Raw genomic sequence first — 16,115 nt, 5'->3', positions numbered from 1 at the left:
TGTTTGATCTTGAGTCTCTGTGGATTCGACCCCTAAGTATTGTAGTGATCTCTTGTTTGAGAGAGTAGCTCTAGGGTAAATTTGAGCATATCAAATTTTGGCGCCGTTGCCGGGGACTCTTTTGATCTACCATTAGATTTGAGTTTTAGATTTTGTCTAAATTTTTCTTTTTATTTTCTACTTACACGTTTTTGTTTTTCTTCTCTTTGGTGTTTCAGGTGCATGCCTCCTAGACCTCACACAAGGAGCAACAAGACTGGTCCAATTCTGAAGCTTTCAAACCAAGAGTTGGGAAAACTTGAGCGTGAGAACCGAAAAGCAGCCAAATCTCTGAAGATGGTTAATACTATCATTCTGATGCGAGATGAGGATGGTGCTTTGAGGGATCAAGAGGGCCACTTGCGCAATGAGCAGGGCCAAAAGATTGATGTTAAGGGCAATGTGATTGCTGAAATTGCTGTTGTCGACGAACCAGCTGATGGTGTCGACGGTGTCGATCGACACCAACCAGGTGGCATCGATTGACACCCACCTGCAGACGTGCGTGGAGCTGCCAACCACGTACAGAACCCCGTTCGACGACAGGAGAACAACCGGGATCTGATCAGGACCATTGCTGACTACAACCGGGCTGATCTTATGTATGAGAACCGGTCTGCAATTGTTCCTCCACCAGTCTAGAGGAATGACTTTGAGCTGAAGCCTGCTTACTTTCAACTGGTTGGACAGAGACCTTTCTCTGCTCTGCCCCATGAGAAGCCTCTGGACCATATTGAGCATTTTGAGGATCTTGTGACCAGTATCAAGGCTAATGGAGTGACTGAGGATTTCTTATTCTGCAAGCTCTTCCCATACTCACTTGCAAGAGAGGCATCTCAGTGGTTGAAGCAGTTGCCAGCTGGATCTCTGACAAACTGGCATGATATCAAGGTGGCTTTCCTCAACCATTTCTATGATGATGCAATGTCAGATGAGCTGAGAGTCAAGATCTCTTCATTCAAGCAAGGACATGATGAAGCTTTCAAGGCAGCTTGGGTGAGGTTCAAAGCTTATCAAAGAGACTGTCCACACCATGGTTTTTCAAGGGTACAACTGTTGAGTATCTTCTTTAGAGGGTGTGACTGGAAGTATCAGTTAGCTTTAGATGCTGCAAGTCATGGGAACTTCAAGACAAGATTTCCAGAAGATGCAAAAGTTTTGATTGAGAATTTGGCTTCTAGCAATAGCACTAAAAGAGCTGATGCTGAAAGAAAGAGACTGCATGGAGAGTTTGATGCAAATCAGCTAGCTTCTGTTAGTGCTAAGCTTGATTTAGTGCACAATCTTCTTGTGGGAAAGAAGTCAGTCCAATTTGCTGCTGAAGTTGAGACATTTGAGCCAGAGCCAGAGAATTCAGAGGAGAATGTCAACTATGTGTATGGAGCTGGGTATCAGGGACAGAGATTCGGTAATCAGCAAGGAAACAGACCTTACGATGGTGACCAGAAGCAGCAACAGAAAAATGGCTATACAAGGACCTATGGGAACTCATCTTATCAGTCTCCACCTCCTAAGAATTCTTCAGAGAGTAGAATGGAAGCCATGCTTGAGCAGCTTTTGCAAGGACAAGAGAATTTGACAGTGACATTCAATGGAAAGATTGACAATGTCTACACTGAGCTGAATGGGAAGATTGATGCATTGAATGTTCATGTTAAGAAGCTGGAGATTCAAGTTGCACAGACTGCTGGGTCTGTCAAAAGGCAAGAGAATTATCTTCCAGCAAGAACTGAGTCAAACCCCAGACATGCTTGCAATGCCATATCTGTGAGGGATGAAGATGCTGTTGAAATTGCTTCTGCCGAACTGGGTGAAAAATTGACAAAATTCTCGGTTTCAGATGATGGTGTCGATCGACACCACCTGGGTGTCGGTCGACACTCATCCCAGACGAGCCCAGAAACCGCAAAATCTCAGGTTCCACCTGCTGAAAGGGTCTACAAGCCTAAGGTTCCTTTTCCCAAGCCAAGAAAGTCTAAGCAAGAGATGGAGGAAGCTAGATGCAAGGCTATGATGGATAAGGTGATGATTGAGATGCCTTTAATTGATGCAGTAAAGCTTTCACCACCTCTTAAACGCTATGTGAAGAGAATGGTATCCAATGGTTTGAGCCCTGAAGAAGGAGCCTTGCTAACTAAGGATGTTAGTGCAATTCTGTTGAACCAGCCTGTTCAGAGGAAGAAGGAGAGAAATTAGGAGGTGGTTGTCTCTAAGAAAGTGAGTGCAATCATTCAATGTAAGACTGCGGAGAAGTTACCAGATCCTGGAAGCTTTGTACTTGATTGCTCTATCTCCACAGGAAGGTTTTCTCACTCACTTTGTGACCTTGGCTCTAGCATCAACTTGATGCCACATTCTGTTGCTGTGAGACTTGGGATGACAGAATTCAAGCCAACTCAGATTTCTCTTATCTTGGCTGATCGCTCCCGAAGAACTCCTGAAGGTGTTTTAGAGGACATTCCAGTTAAGGTTGGAAACTTCATGATTCCCACTGACTTTGTGGTGCTGAAGTATGATCAAGAGCCTAAAGATCCTCTCATCTTAGGAAGATCTTTCTTGGCTACAGCTGGTGCCATCATTGATGTAAAGAAAGGACACATAGAACTGAATGTGGATGGTTTGAGTATGAATTTCGAGATGGATAAGCTGAGGAGGGCTCCTACTATTGATGGACAGACTTTTTCTGTTGAAAAAGTTTCTGCAACACGAGCATCAGGCTCAGTGTCGATCGACGCCACCAAGAGAGTATCGATCGACACCCCTCCACGACCGCGACAAAGCTTGTCCAAAACTGATGCTCCAAGTCAGAAACCTATTCCCAAACAGAAGAGTCATCAATCCACCCTCCAGAGTCCTCAGGTAAGGCAAAGGTACACCTCTTCTGCACCTAAACTTCCTCCTATCATCAATAAGAATTTCAAAGAGACAAAAATTGTTTTGCAGTTAACCAAGCCACGAGATTATCGTAGAGCGCTTGTTTCTTCTGTTGATGATTTTGCAGGACATAAGAGAGGCAAACCAATCCCTAAATCCCATCCTGGTCCTGTTCCTCAAATCCTTGGCAGACTTCATGCACCTAACGCTTATACACCACCTTGGATGAAGAGGACTTCAATGCCATGTTTTGCTCCTACGGATGCATGAGCTCCAACACAGTCAAGCTAATGACTGAAAACAAGCGCTTAGTGGGAGGCAACCCACTGGTAGGATTTTCTTTTTCTTTTGATTTTGATTTTTGTTTATTTTATTTTTATTTTTGCTTTCCTCTTACTTGATAACACTGGGGACAGTGTTATTTAAGTCTGGGGGAGGTTAGTTACTAACTATGTTTTCTGTTTTTGAGTTTTAGTTGTGTCAGTCAAAACCATAAAGTTTGAGTCAAAATTTTCAAATTTTTCTTTTTATCTTTGGGAATTATGATCTTGACTAATGATTTCTCTTATTTGGCTAACACTCTAATGATTATTTGTTTATGCTTGATCTCAGAACTGAAGCTTAGAAAGACTATGAGCCTTATCAACAATCCTGAAAACCCTTATTCAATGGATATCTGATTGATCTAACGTTGTCTCAACTTTTATCAGGATTTTAACCGGACTTAATCTCTTACTTTGAGGTTGGAAATCAGTGGACTAGACTTCTTCTTCAGGCCATACAGGACAGTGCAATTTTTCAAAGTATGTCTCCCCTCTCTCTTCCCTTCAGTGCTTAAAAAAAAAAGGAATAAAAGATGAAATGATTTTGATCAGTTTAGAGAGGTAGGTAAATTACCAGTGACCTCATTATTCTACTCTTGAGTCAAATGATCACACAAAGCTTGGAAGCAAGGGGTAGGTAAATTACCGATGACCCCGGTATTCGCTTACACCTTTGATTTAGAAAAAAAAAAGAAGAAAAAATAATGGAAGTGAGAAAAGGGAGAGGAAAGGAGATGTAAGAAGAATGTCTTGGCCTGAAAAGAGTCCATATGCCACTGGTCAATACACCCAAGGTAAGAATTCACCTTATTTATGCTTTAATATTGACTAATGAGATGACAATGGAGATTTCAGAGATTCCAAGGGATTGTGGGATTTGAGTAAGGAATGTTGATGCTTATCATGGTTGAGTATAAGAAGTAAGTTCTTGAGTCAGGTAAATGAAGAGTGCAAATAAGAATCATTATGCAGTTGAGTGAGTTCCCAGTTTTCAAACCTCTTTCACAGGTCTAAGTTTCTGTTTTGCTTGAGGGCAAGCAAAGGCTAAGTCTGGGGGAGTTGATATATCATGGTTTTTGTGGTTTTTAACCATGATATAAGGAGTCTTTTAGTGTCTTTTCATTTGTTTCTAGATTGTTTTTGAGTCTTTACAGGTTTTTAGCATGAAAAGAGCAAAGTGGAGCAGTTTGGATCATTTTGAAGCAATAATCTGGAGGAAATCAGCTTGGAGTCGAATATGAGAAAGGGCATCGATCGACACTAGAGAGCATCGATCGACACCCTTGTTGCCAACGAGAAAAGAGCCAAATTTGGAAGTTTTACAAATTGCCCGAATTTTCCATATTTGCAAGACAAGTCCCTGACGTGTTTTAGGACATATAAATAGTGTTTTTAGGTTTTCCAAACCCTCAAATTTTATTCTAGCAAGTTTTATTTTTCTGCAACCCTGAGAGATTTTTGAGAGCGATTGGGGAGAGAGAGATCTGCTTTGTAGAGAAGAATTCTTGAACTCCCTCTTCTACTTTTTAATATCTATTGCATGTTATTCAGAATTATGATTTGTTCTTCATTAAACATGTCTGAGTAATTTGTTTGTTAGGTTTAGGGTTTTTCATAGGGTTTTTATGATTTATTAGATCTGAGATTTTTAGGGTTCTTAATCTTTTATGATCTTCATCCTTGGTTGTTCTTCACAATAATTCTTGATTAATCACCTAGAATTGTTATCTTAGGGAAATAAATTGATATGAGAATATAATTGTTTTCCTGATTAAACCATTGATGAGCAGAATTGTTTATTACAAAGAGATTTGAATTAATAATTCTGTGAACTTATCTAAACCTGTTATTAAAGCTGATTTATTACTTGGAATTTTACAAAAAGATTTGGATTTTCTGGTTTTAAATTTAGATTATAATTGCAGTGAGAACTGATTATTTTACCAAAAGTTTAGAGTTCTAGATCTGATTTTTATTGCTTGAACCTTAATTAATTTATCTGATTTAATATTTCATAATTTCCTGAGAAATTCACTAGGCTTAGCTCTTTTGATTTTCTGAATTCACAACACTTTTATTTAAATATTTGTATTGCTTTATTTTAATTCAATTTAACTTGTTTAGCGTAATTTACAAAACTTTACAATCTATTGTGTTTGATCTTGAGTCTCTGTGGATTCGACCCCTAAGTACTGCAGTAATCTCTTGTTTGAGAGAGTAGCTCTAGGGTAAATTTGAGCATATCAGTTACATTCTGTTACGATTCCGATATCGATAATAAATAATACAGTTCTCCTTCTTATCATTTGGTGCGATCGTGATCTAGATTGGAGCCTTCGCGAAATCTGAGTTCTAATTTGGGATTTTTTTGTCCGACAAATTGCAAATCGAAGAGCGAAGATGGTGATGGAGCAAACTTTATCGCCGATTAAGGAAGCCGCAACCGCTGAGCAAGTGGAAGCGTCGGCTGCGGAATGTTATACGAGACTGGCGGAGATGAATGCGATGGTTCGTATAGTTGAATCGCGATTGGATGCAAGAATCGATACTCAGGATCAATAATTCTTGGAGCTTAAGCAGAAGCTAGATCTGGTGTTATCAAACCTAGCCGGAAAAGCAACGATTCGAGAAATTGGTGGCCTGAGTCACACTTCTTCCTCGATGCCACAAGATCTTCTTACTCAGGTAACAATTTTAAACTCAGAACCATGCCGTAGTGATATTAGGCCTGCGATAAGAGAAAATCTGCTCAGAAATGTAGAAATGGTTGTGTTTGAGGGCGTGGGAACTTATGGTTGGATAGCTACGGTTGAGCGATTCTTTCGAACCGGGAGATACAATGATGCTGAGAAATTAGTTTTGGTAGCTGTGAGTCTTCAGGGTGAAGTTCTCAGTTGGTACAATTGGGAGGTGAACATGAATGATTTTATCAGTTGGGATCAGTTTAAGAAGAGTTTGTTGCTGCGCTTTGGTAATTCGAAGTTAAGGGGATCGAGCCAAAGTCTTTTTTGCATCTGACAGACAGGGTCCATAGCTGATTACGTTCAATGTTTTGAAGATTTATCCTCACAAGTTTCTGGGTTGGATGATCAAAAGCTAGAAGGTATATTTCTTAATGGTCTGACTCCAGAGATGCAGGAACTAGTACATATGCAAAAGCCAAGAAACTTACCAGAAATGGTAGCAGAGGCAAGAGCAATGGAATCTAGCATCATCCGTCGAGTTGTTCAGAAAGAACTGTTATTAGTGGATAAGGAGAATCAAGTCGTTCAAGGTATTAACCACACAAACAATACACAACTTACCACTAACAACTGGAAAACAAAGACGATTACAACAGACTCTACTCAGAACACTGCAAGACAAATGGTCAGGGGAGATCAAAGACCAAGAAGACATCACACGGGTGCAGCATTTGATGAAAAAAGGAGGAAGGGAATCTGTTTCAGATGCGATGGACCTTATTCTAAGGACCATAAATGTCCCAACAAAGAATTACAAGTGTTAACAGTGTTTAATGGGTATGAAGTGGAGCTATTAGATGATAACAATGAGGAGACATAAGCAATAGAACCAGTACGAGAGTGCATGGCACTATCTTTTAATTCCTTCAGAGGACTGCCATCTCATAATACAGCAAAGGTGCGAGGTTCAATAGGAAAGACTGGTGTTATCATCAAGTTGGACAGTGGTGCAACCCACAATTACATTTCTCCAGCTGCAGTTAAGAAGTTAAGATTGAAGAGCAGAGAGGACCCTCATTAGACATAATATTGGGTTCGGGGGTAACAGTGAATGGTCTTGGAGTTTGCGATAAGGTCAGATTCTCAGTTCAAGATGTCTCATTCACCAATGACTTTATTGTCTTAGAACTGGGACAAGTCGATATTATTTTGGGGATAGCGTGGTTAAGTACACTTGGAGATTGCAGAGTTGATGTTCATATATTTTACCTTGTTTTCCCTTAGTTTATTTACATCTTTTGCATCTTTTGCTATCCATTTAGGCCATTATTGTGTAGCTTTAGGACCAATCATGCATTAGAGTTTAGTTGCATTGCATTTGCATCTTTTCATGCATAAACATGTGATTTTGGAGCTTAAGGAGCATGGAAGCAATGGAGAAGAGATGTGAAGCAATCATGAGGAGGAAACAAGGGAGTTAAGGCTGAAACAACAAGGTACGGAGTCCAACTCGACCGCACACTCGACCAGACACTCGACCGTGTGCTGAGGAGGACTCGACCGAGTGGAGATTGCACGTGAGAAGCCAGCTCGACCCCTCACTCGACCGAGCACAGGTCGAGTTGACTGAGCCGTTGACTACTTTGACTTTTCCTATTTTTAGGGCTTCCACTCCCCCACTATTTAAAGCCTTGTACCTGCAGCCACCAAAGAGGGCAGCTTTTTAGATATTCTCTAAACCTAGTTTTTACCCTTTTGGGAATTATTCTTTTTGCACTTTTGTTTATTTTAGATCTTGTACTTGAAAAAGACTAAATTCCTCAATATTGTTAGTTTCATAACTTTCTTAATATTGAGAATTTGAGTTTGATCCTTTCATTAATATTGAAAATCTTTGTTTCATCTTTCTAATAATGCAAGTTTCAACATTTTCTGGGTTTTTGACTTTGTTCATCATGTATTGTTGTGAGTAGTTTGCTTAGGATCTTGAGGATGGGTTAGGATGGATTGATCTTGTGGTTTGTGTGATTTGGTCAAGCTTGATTGTTGTAGATCTCTTCTAGGCTAGATGTTCTTAATGCTGATCCTATATCTGAGAGGGTAGGATCTGATTTCAAGCTTCTTAGCATCACACCAATGTTTAAGAAGCATAGATAAGGCTAGATCTAGAGCTTACCATTAGGCTTGCTAAGAGATTAGAGGTCTTGTTTGGTTGGAGATGTATTGCTTAATGCCTGCTTGTGTAGATTCTTTACTGTGTGAGAACAAGTCTAGAATTGCATAGGTTTGATTGTTTCTTGACCATGAGAGTGGGAGAAACTTGTCTTAGATTTATATGTCTAGAGGTTAGCTCAAAGTTTGCTTGAGATTTGTTGACCAAGTTACATAACTACAATGATTAGTTCATCCCATGAATCCATCCTCAGGACCTTCTTTGTTTATTGAAATCTTAGTCTTAATCATGTTGCTTGCTTGTTGTTTGATTCGTTTTTGCATTGCTCTGTTTTCCGGATTTAACCAGCTCGACCTCTCACTCGATCTACACTCGGTCGAGTGCTTGCTCGAGTTCATCCCCAGAACTCTTATTTGTGATTTGTGATTGTCCTGTTTCATTCCTTTTTGCACTTCTGTTTCATTCATTTAGTTTCCTGTTCATTATTGTCTTGCATTAGTTCATTAGTAGTAGTTTCTATTTCTGTTCTAGCTTCATTACAGTTGCAATCATTCAGTTTCATTTGCATCTAGTTCCTAGTTCTTGTAGTTTATTTTCTGCATTTTACATTTTCATCTTAGGATTGTTAGTGACAAGCAATCTTTACATTTGTCTTAACTTAGATTCATATGCATATCTTAATTGTTCACAAACACTCATTTAGGATTGATACCTCTTATACTGCAACAGCATAAGGGGAATTGAAACACCCATCCATCATTCCATTCATATCTCACTATTGCATACATTCATCATCATTCCACCACCACAAAATAAGCTTGTTTCAAGAGTAAACTGGCAGCGACATGAGATGTCATTCTTGTACAACGATACTATGGTCACACTAAGAGAAGAACCTGATCTTCTGATGTCAAAGATGTCTCTGAAGTCTCTATCGAATGGGTACAAGCTTACCATAAGGGAGTTGAGATAAGGTTGTCTAGCCAGCAACTGGTACAGAAGGAAATGGAACATTTGGATCCAAGGATTCAGGCAGTTTTGACGCAGTTCAAACACGTCTTTGATGTTCCGATTGGATTACCACCTATTAGAGGTCGAGAACACGCTATCAACTTGTTGCCAGGACACAATGCAATAAGTGTTCGCCCCTATAGGTATCCCCACACACATAAGGAAGTTATGGAGGGAATGGTTAAGGACATGTTGGATGATGGGATAATAAGAGCAAGTCATAGTCCTTTTTCAAGCCCGGTTCTATTAGTTAAAAAAAAAAGACAAATCGTGGAGGTTCTGTGTGGGCTACAGGGCACTCAATAGAGTAACAGTTCCTGACAAGTTTCCTATTCCAATCATCGACCAGCTTCTAGACGAGTTGAAAGGAGCTTGCATATTCTCGAAATTTGATCTCCGCGCAGGATATCATCAAATAAGAATGAGAGAGGACGATGTAGCAAAGACAGCATTCCGGACTCATGATGGACACTATGAGTTCTTGGTAATACCGTTTGGTCTGAAAAATGCCCCAGCTACGTTCCAGGCCTTGATGAATGAGTTATTTCGACCATTTCTCAGGAAATTCATCTTAGTATTTTTTGATGACATTCTGGTTTACTCAATGAATATGGATCAACATTGGGAGCATTTGACAATAGTGATGAAGGTGTTGGAGAACAATCAGCTATTTGCAAATAAAAAAATGCTTATTTGGTCAGAACCAGATTGAATATCTTGGTCACATCATCACTAGCACAGGGGTATCTACTGATCCGGTTAAGACACAAGCGATGAAGCAGTGGGTGACACCGAAGTCGGTGAAAGAGTTGAGAGGTTTTTTGGGCTTAACTGGGTATTATAGACGGTTTATAAAAGGATATGGAGTAATGGCGAGACCTTTGACAGACCTTCTCAGGAAAGATAAGTTTGAATGGAGTTTTGAAGCTCAATCCGCATTTGATAGTCTCAAGAAAGCTATGAGCAATGCTCCGGTTTTAGCTTTACCAGACTTTGAGAAAACCTTTATTGTGGAGGCTGATGCATCGGGTTTTGGTCTTGGGGCTGTGTTAATGCAAGAAAAACGTCCAATAGCTTATTTTAGTCATGGGTTAACACCAAAAGAGCAGATGGGTTATCAAGAATGGTTCAACCCATGGGGACACTGTCATCTCAGATTTTGATGGCCCTCATTGTACCTACAGCTCTGCAATTGCACGATTTATTTGAGGAGATTGATAAGGATGAGAAAATTCAGGAACAAATTCGAAGTTGTGAAGCTGGTACTCAAGAGATGTCGAGTTATGTGGTTAAAGATGGTAGACTTTGGTTCAGAGAATGGTTGGTGTTACCAAAGTCTTCCCAGTTTATCAGATTGATCCTGGAGGAATATCACAGTAGTCTAGTGGGGGGACATTCTGGTGTATTGAAGACCATGAAGAGAATCCAACAATCATTTCATTGGGAAGGGTTACTTAAGGATGTTCAGAAATTTGTGGCTGAATGTGAGGTGTGTCAACGTCACAAGTACTCTACCTTATCCCCTGTGGGTCTCTTACAACCTCTTCCCCTACCAAACCAAATTTGGGAGGATATTTCCATGGATTTTGTAGAAGGTCTTCCTACTTCTCAAGGCAAGAATGTGATTCTGGTTATTGTGGACAGGTTCAGCAAGTATGGGCTTTTTCTTGCACTCAAACATCCATTAACAACTCCTGAGGTAGCAAACAAGTTCATTTATGAGATAGTGCGCTTACATGGATACCCAGCATCTATAGTGTCTGATCGAGGAAGTACATTTCTGAGTGGTTTTTGGAAAGAATGCTTTCGACTCTCGGGTACCAAACTCAAATACAGTACAGCATTTCACCCTCAGACTGATGGACAAACAGAGGTACTAAACAGGTGTTTAGAAACATATTTGTGATGCCTAGCCTCTGCTCACCCCAAGAAGTGGCATCAATATCTGTCTTGGGCCGAATTGTGGTACAATTCTTCCTTTCACACGGCTTTGAAAACCACCCTTTTTAAAGTGGTCTATGGCAGAAACCCTCCGGCTATCATAAGGTTCGAAGAGCATTCTACCAAAGTTTCTGAATTAGAAGAGTTGTTAAAGGAAAGGGATTTGATGCTTAGTCAGATTAGGATCATCTGATTTATGCACAACAATTGATGAAGAATAATGCTGACAAGCATAGGACAGACATTGAATACGAGGTTTGTACATGGGTGTTCTTGAAGTTGCGACCATACATGCAAAACTCGGTCTCTAAGCGGATCTGTCAGAAGCTTGCTGCCAAATTTTTTGGTCCGTATGAGATTATGGAGCGGGTTGGAAAGGTGGCTTATAGGTTACAACTTCCTGAGGGATCGAAGATTCATCCCGTATTTCATGTATCGCAATTAAAACAGGTGCTGGGAGAACATCATCAGGTGATTCCCTTACCAAAAACTCTCAATGAGTCAGATGAGCTGATCGTGGTACCGGAAGATGTGTTAGACTCTCGTTACAATGCTGAAGGTCTACTAGAAGTATTGGTTCATTGGGCCGGATTGCCGAGTTATGATGATTCATGGGAGATAGCAAATGATTTACACAGACAGTATCCTGAATTGGCGCTTGAGGACAAGCTTCGTGTTGAAAGGGGGGGGGGGGGGTATTGATAAGCCATTTATAGTCTACACTCGAAGGAGGTCACATGCTAAGGAAGTGGAAACAGAAGAAGCACGTGAAGAAGAAGACGTATAAATGACTGGTGTTTGTTATTCTTTTCATTCATGTTGTTTGTGTGTGTTAACAGAGTCGCATGTGACATTTGTGAGTGAGAGTATTGCTCTAGCTGCGTCTAGAGACTCTTACGGTTACATTCTGTTATGATTTCGATATCGATAATAAAGAATACAGTTCTCTTTCTTATCACTCTGAGCATTTTCTTAGGAAATTTCATGTTATGCTTCCATTACAGATTTACAGGTATTGCCGTATTGGAAACAAAATTATATAAGAAAAATAAGTATATATCTATCTATTAAGGAGGTCCAAATCCATTGTCCGTCCATTTGTTATTTCTTTTGTACTCTACGAAAAAACTACATTATCTATATCACCATTTTTTCGTTGGAAAATATCTCGTAATCTCAGTACGTAAGATATGTGTTTTTAACCCCAACTGTCTTCAAAATATTGTGACCAAAAAACCTTCCTACTTATATTTCTTTACTTTTGTCATTGCAACAAAACATTAATATATCCATTCAACAACTTCATCATATGTATACATTAAGCCAAATTGGTTTGTATGCGTACGTTTTGGAAAAAATCTATGTATATAAAGAACTGCAACAAGCGCTTCGTACTCATATATAATGTACATACGAATACGATAACATATTTGTAGTGATGTGTCATGGACATAATGGAATAATGGCTTTGTTAATTTATACTGAAAATTTTAAGTTTCCACATAACATAAACATGACTTAGGTATTTGGCCTATATATTGACATTTTTCGTTTGCGTTTTAATTTGTGTATGAAACTTAAAATTTGGAATACCTTCTTTTAACCATAATGACTATGCTATCTGCCCATACAAGTACTACTCATTAATTAAATGACAATCTTGTGAAAGTCATATTCAAATTAAAACAATCAAACATTTAATTATATGATTCATTATTTTTAGCTGTACCCATTCAACTTTTTCAAAATAGCTGAATATATTACACATATGTAAAAAATATTTTTTAAAAAAGAAAATATATATATTTTCCATTCATGTTAATGATTTTCAGACAAATGTGCCAAAAAAAAAACAATGAGTAAATCTTAAGATCCATTGAATTGTAAGAAAAAATCTGGGGTTCTTAATGACTAAAACTTTCTACGGTGAAAAGTCATCTAACGCATCATCCTAAAATTCTATTAAATAGAGGGTTTTTCTTTACTCTCTACCACAATCTCATATCCAAGAAAAAAAAAACAATTTTACAATTGATATTTTCAACCATTTCTCATTTGTAGTTTTCCTTTTCTCTTTTAGTTTTCGGCGTCTTGTTTCATCCCGCTCCTTATTTTGTAATCTAAATCTATTTTCTCGGCCTGTTAAGGTACTTACTCATTCAATTTGTTGTTTCACTATTTTTATTGTTTTATATACAGCTTATGTTGATGATTATATATATGTCCATTTTAATTTTCTGTTTAAGCTGTGATTTTTTTTTTTACTTGATTAATGTGTTGTCAGAATGAAATTTATTTTGCTTTTATGTTATTTGTTTTTGTTCTTGTTAGTGTCAGAATTGAGATTTTACCCGAGATTAAAAAAAAACTTTATGTTGTTGTTGCGTCTTTGTTTCAATAGCATATATATATCATCGAGTTTTTACATACTTGTTATTATTATGTTACGGTTCCATAATTCTTACGAAAGCTTTGCGTTTATTTATAGATCGGTTAAGGACCAGGACGGGTGGTTGGTGTTGTGTAGGTTCCATCCTCACAAGGTTCTCGTTTTCTAGACGATCTAGTCTGAATTCTATTATTATCACAAAAACTTAATAATTATGATTATATTTTTTTGTGGAATTTACAACCATTTTTAATATCTTAGTAGATAAATTCCATCATAGATGTATACATTCTTAGTATTATCATAGGGGTCGTCTCTGCCTTGGATGACTCTAACGTCATTTCCTTTCATTCTATTTCTATCTAGTGCAAGTTCCCTCTTCTCATAGTTTGATCACGAGGTAAACCATTCTTGTCCGTTTCGCCATGTCCATAATCTATCAACCACTGAAGATCCTTGGTTTCATTATCATATTGTCCTGATGTTACCATACTTGTTGCAAGAGTATCTATTGAGCCATCTTTAGCCGTCATATAATCAATGCTAGCAACCATATGTTTGTGCATTTCACCCCAATAATAGAATATATCGCCTACTTGTACTCCAGGAACTGGACGAGTCCTCTTTTTCATATTAGTTTGGACCCTTCATAAATTTGCAATTGGTTTTCGCGGTTGTAAGGATGCCTTTCGAGAGTTTTAGTTGGCATAATCTTCGTCTAACCGCGTCAAACCGCATCAAAACCGATTCCACTATCTCATGGTTTTAGGTTTCTCCCTGCTTCAGTTGTCCTTGAATCGAAATTTTTAACATCTGCAACCGTTATGCGGTTGTAAGAGAGAAGATCTCAATAGCAGAACGATTGCAGACGTTAAAATTTTTGATTTAGGGATAATTGAAACACAGAGAGAAACCGGAAACCATGAGATAGTAGAGTCAGCTTTGATGCGGTTTGATGTGATTGAACGAATATTATGCCAACTAAAACTCCCGAAAGACATCATTACAACTGCGGACTTTAAATGCAGGTATATGGGGGTCCAAGCTAATGTGAAAAAGAGGACTGGTCCAGGTCCTAGAGTACAAGTAGGCAGTATTTTCTATTATTGAGGTGAAATGTGCTTAGTTGGGCTTCACAAACATACGGTCGCCAACATTGATTATATAACAACTAAAGATGGCTCAACAGATACTCTTGCAACAAGTATGGTAACATCAGTACATTATGATAATGAAACCGAAGATCTTCAGTGGTTGATATATTCTAGACATGGCAGAATGGACAAAAACGATTTTCCTCGTGATCAAGTATGAAAGGAGGGAACCTTGCACTAGATAAAAGCAGAATGAAAGGAAATGACGTTAGAATCATCCGAGGCAAAAATAACCTCTATGATAATATTAAGAAGGCATACATCACGATGAACTTTGCCTAATAAAATATTAAAAATAGTAGTAATTTCCACAAAAAATATAATCATAAATTAAGTTCATGTGATAATAATAGAATTCAAACTAGATAGTCTAGATATGCATAATTTGTCGTCTGAGGTGCCTAATAGCTAGCATGGAGGGACTTGAAGGTGGTCGCGTTTTTTAGAAAGACTTTGGACCAAACATTTATATATGCAATATGCTATAAAAATGTTAGTAATTGATGTTGCTCGCTCGAGGTGACTTGCGATCATTCATATTCTACGAGCGTATTTTTCATTTAATTAAGATTGTGTTATTGGTTTGTGATTTAAATAAAATTTTAATGATTTCAAATGTTATGTAGAATCTGTTGTTATTCAATCAGGATTTTGTTAAACTCTTTTAAAGTTTGGTGTTATTAATTTTTATGACTCTGTACACTTTTTCACAAGTAAAGTCATGAAAAAAATATCATTAAAATATAGAGATTGTTTGGGAGATTTTACAAATTGTAGAAAAATAATCAACAAGATTATAGAAAACTCTTAACAATTCTTCAAAATATTTTACTTATTTACTTCCGACTGAAATAACACATCAATTAATACAAATTCAACTTTATTGCCAAGCGAATGGGCAACACATGAAAAGAATAATACAAGAATGAGTGTATACTGAACCTTGTTTTTGTAGCATGCTCGAGTTTTTAGCATATGCTACGCCTTCTATGGTAGCTGTAGGAATAAAAGGAGGAAGATTGTGTGAAAGGAAGATACAAACAGAGAAACAGTGATCCAATTTCGTAAAGAGAATTTAATTACCTGTTGTTCTGTAGTATAAATACTTAAAGCCTAGCTAAAAATAGAAGATTTAAAGGTGCCGATGATGATTCAGTGTCCTTACATCTCTTAGCCGTATACGATCTCCCTCCGCGTCGAAGCTTTAAAATTTTCCATCCATCGACAACACAGATCAATCAAACATATATAACTTAATATCATCCATAGAAGAATGAGAATTCGGATATTTCCTATCACCTTCCCACACGCGCGCGGATGGCATTCCATAGGACGAATTCAATACTCTATATAGTCACTAAAAACTGAAAGAAAGTTTCGTTGGAAACTAAGCCATACCAAACCAGTAGTAAAATATATATCAAGATTTGATAGGATCGTATTCTCCAGGTTAAGCCTTTTCAAGATTGAGATGATGATCTCAAAGGCATAAGCGTTCCCGCTGGCTGCTCTTCTTTCTTCTTAGTA

General features: G+C 38.2%; 1 non-coding gene across 1 annotated transcript; it reads right to left on the bottom strand.

Moving 5' to 3' along the window:
• Positions 1-972: 972 nt before the first annotated feature.
• On the bottom strand, positions 973-1,079 carry LOC147944502 (small nucleolar RNA R71). Its single transcript, XR_015558769.1, has one exon. It is a non-coding gene; the product is annotated as a small nucleolar RNA R71 (small nucleolar RNA).
• Between the last annotated feature and the right edge of the window lie 15,036 nt (positions 1,080-16,115).

This window comes from Camelina sativa, chromosome 5 (genome assembly GCF_030686135.1).
Source record: "Camelina sativa cultivar CO46 ecotype springtype chromosome 5, ASM3068613v1".
Classification (NCBI taxonomy): Eukaryota; Viridiplantae; Streptophyta; class Magnoliopsida; order Brassicales; family Brassicaceae; genus Camelina; species Camelina sativa.
The sequence above is the reverse complement of the archived record's forward strand: the minus strand, read 5'-3'. Positions and strand labels throughout refer to the sequence as shown.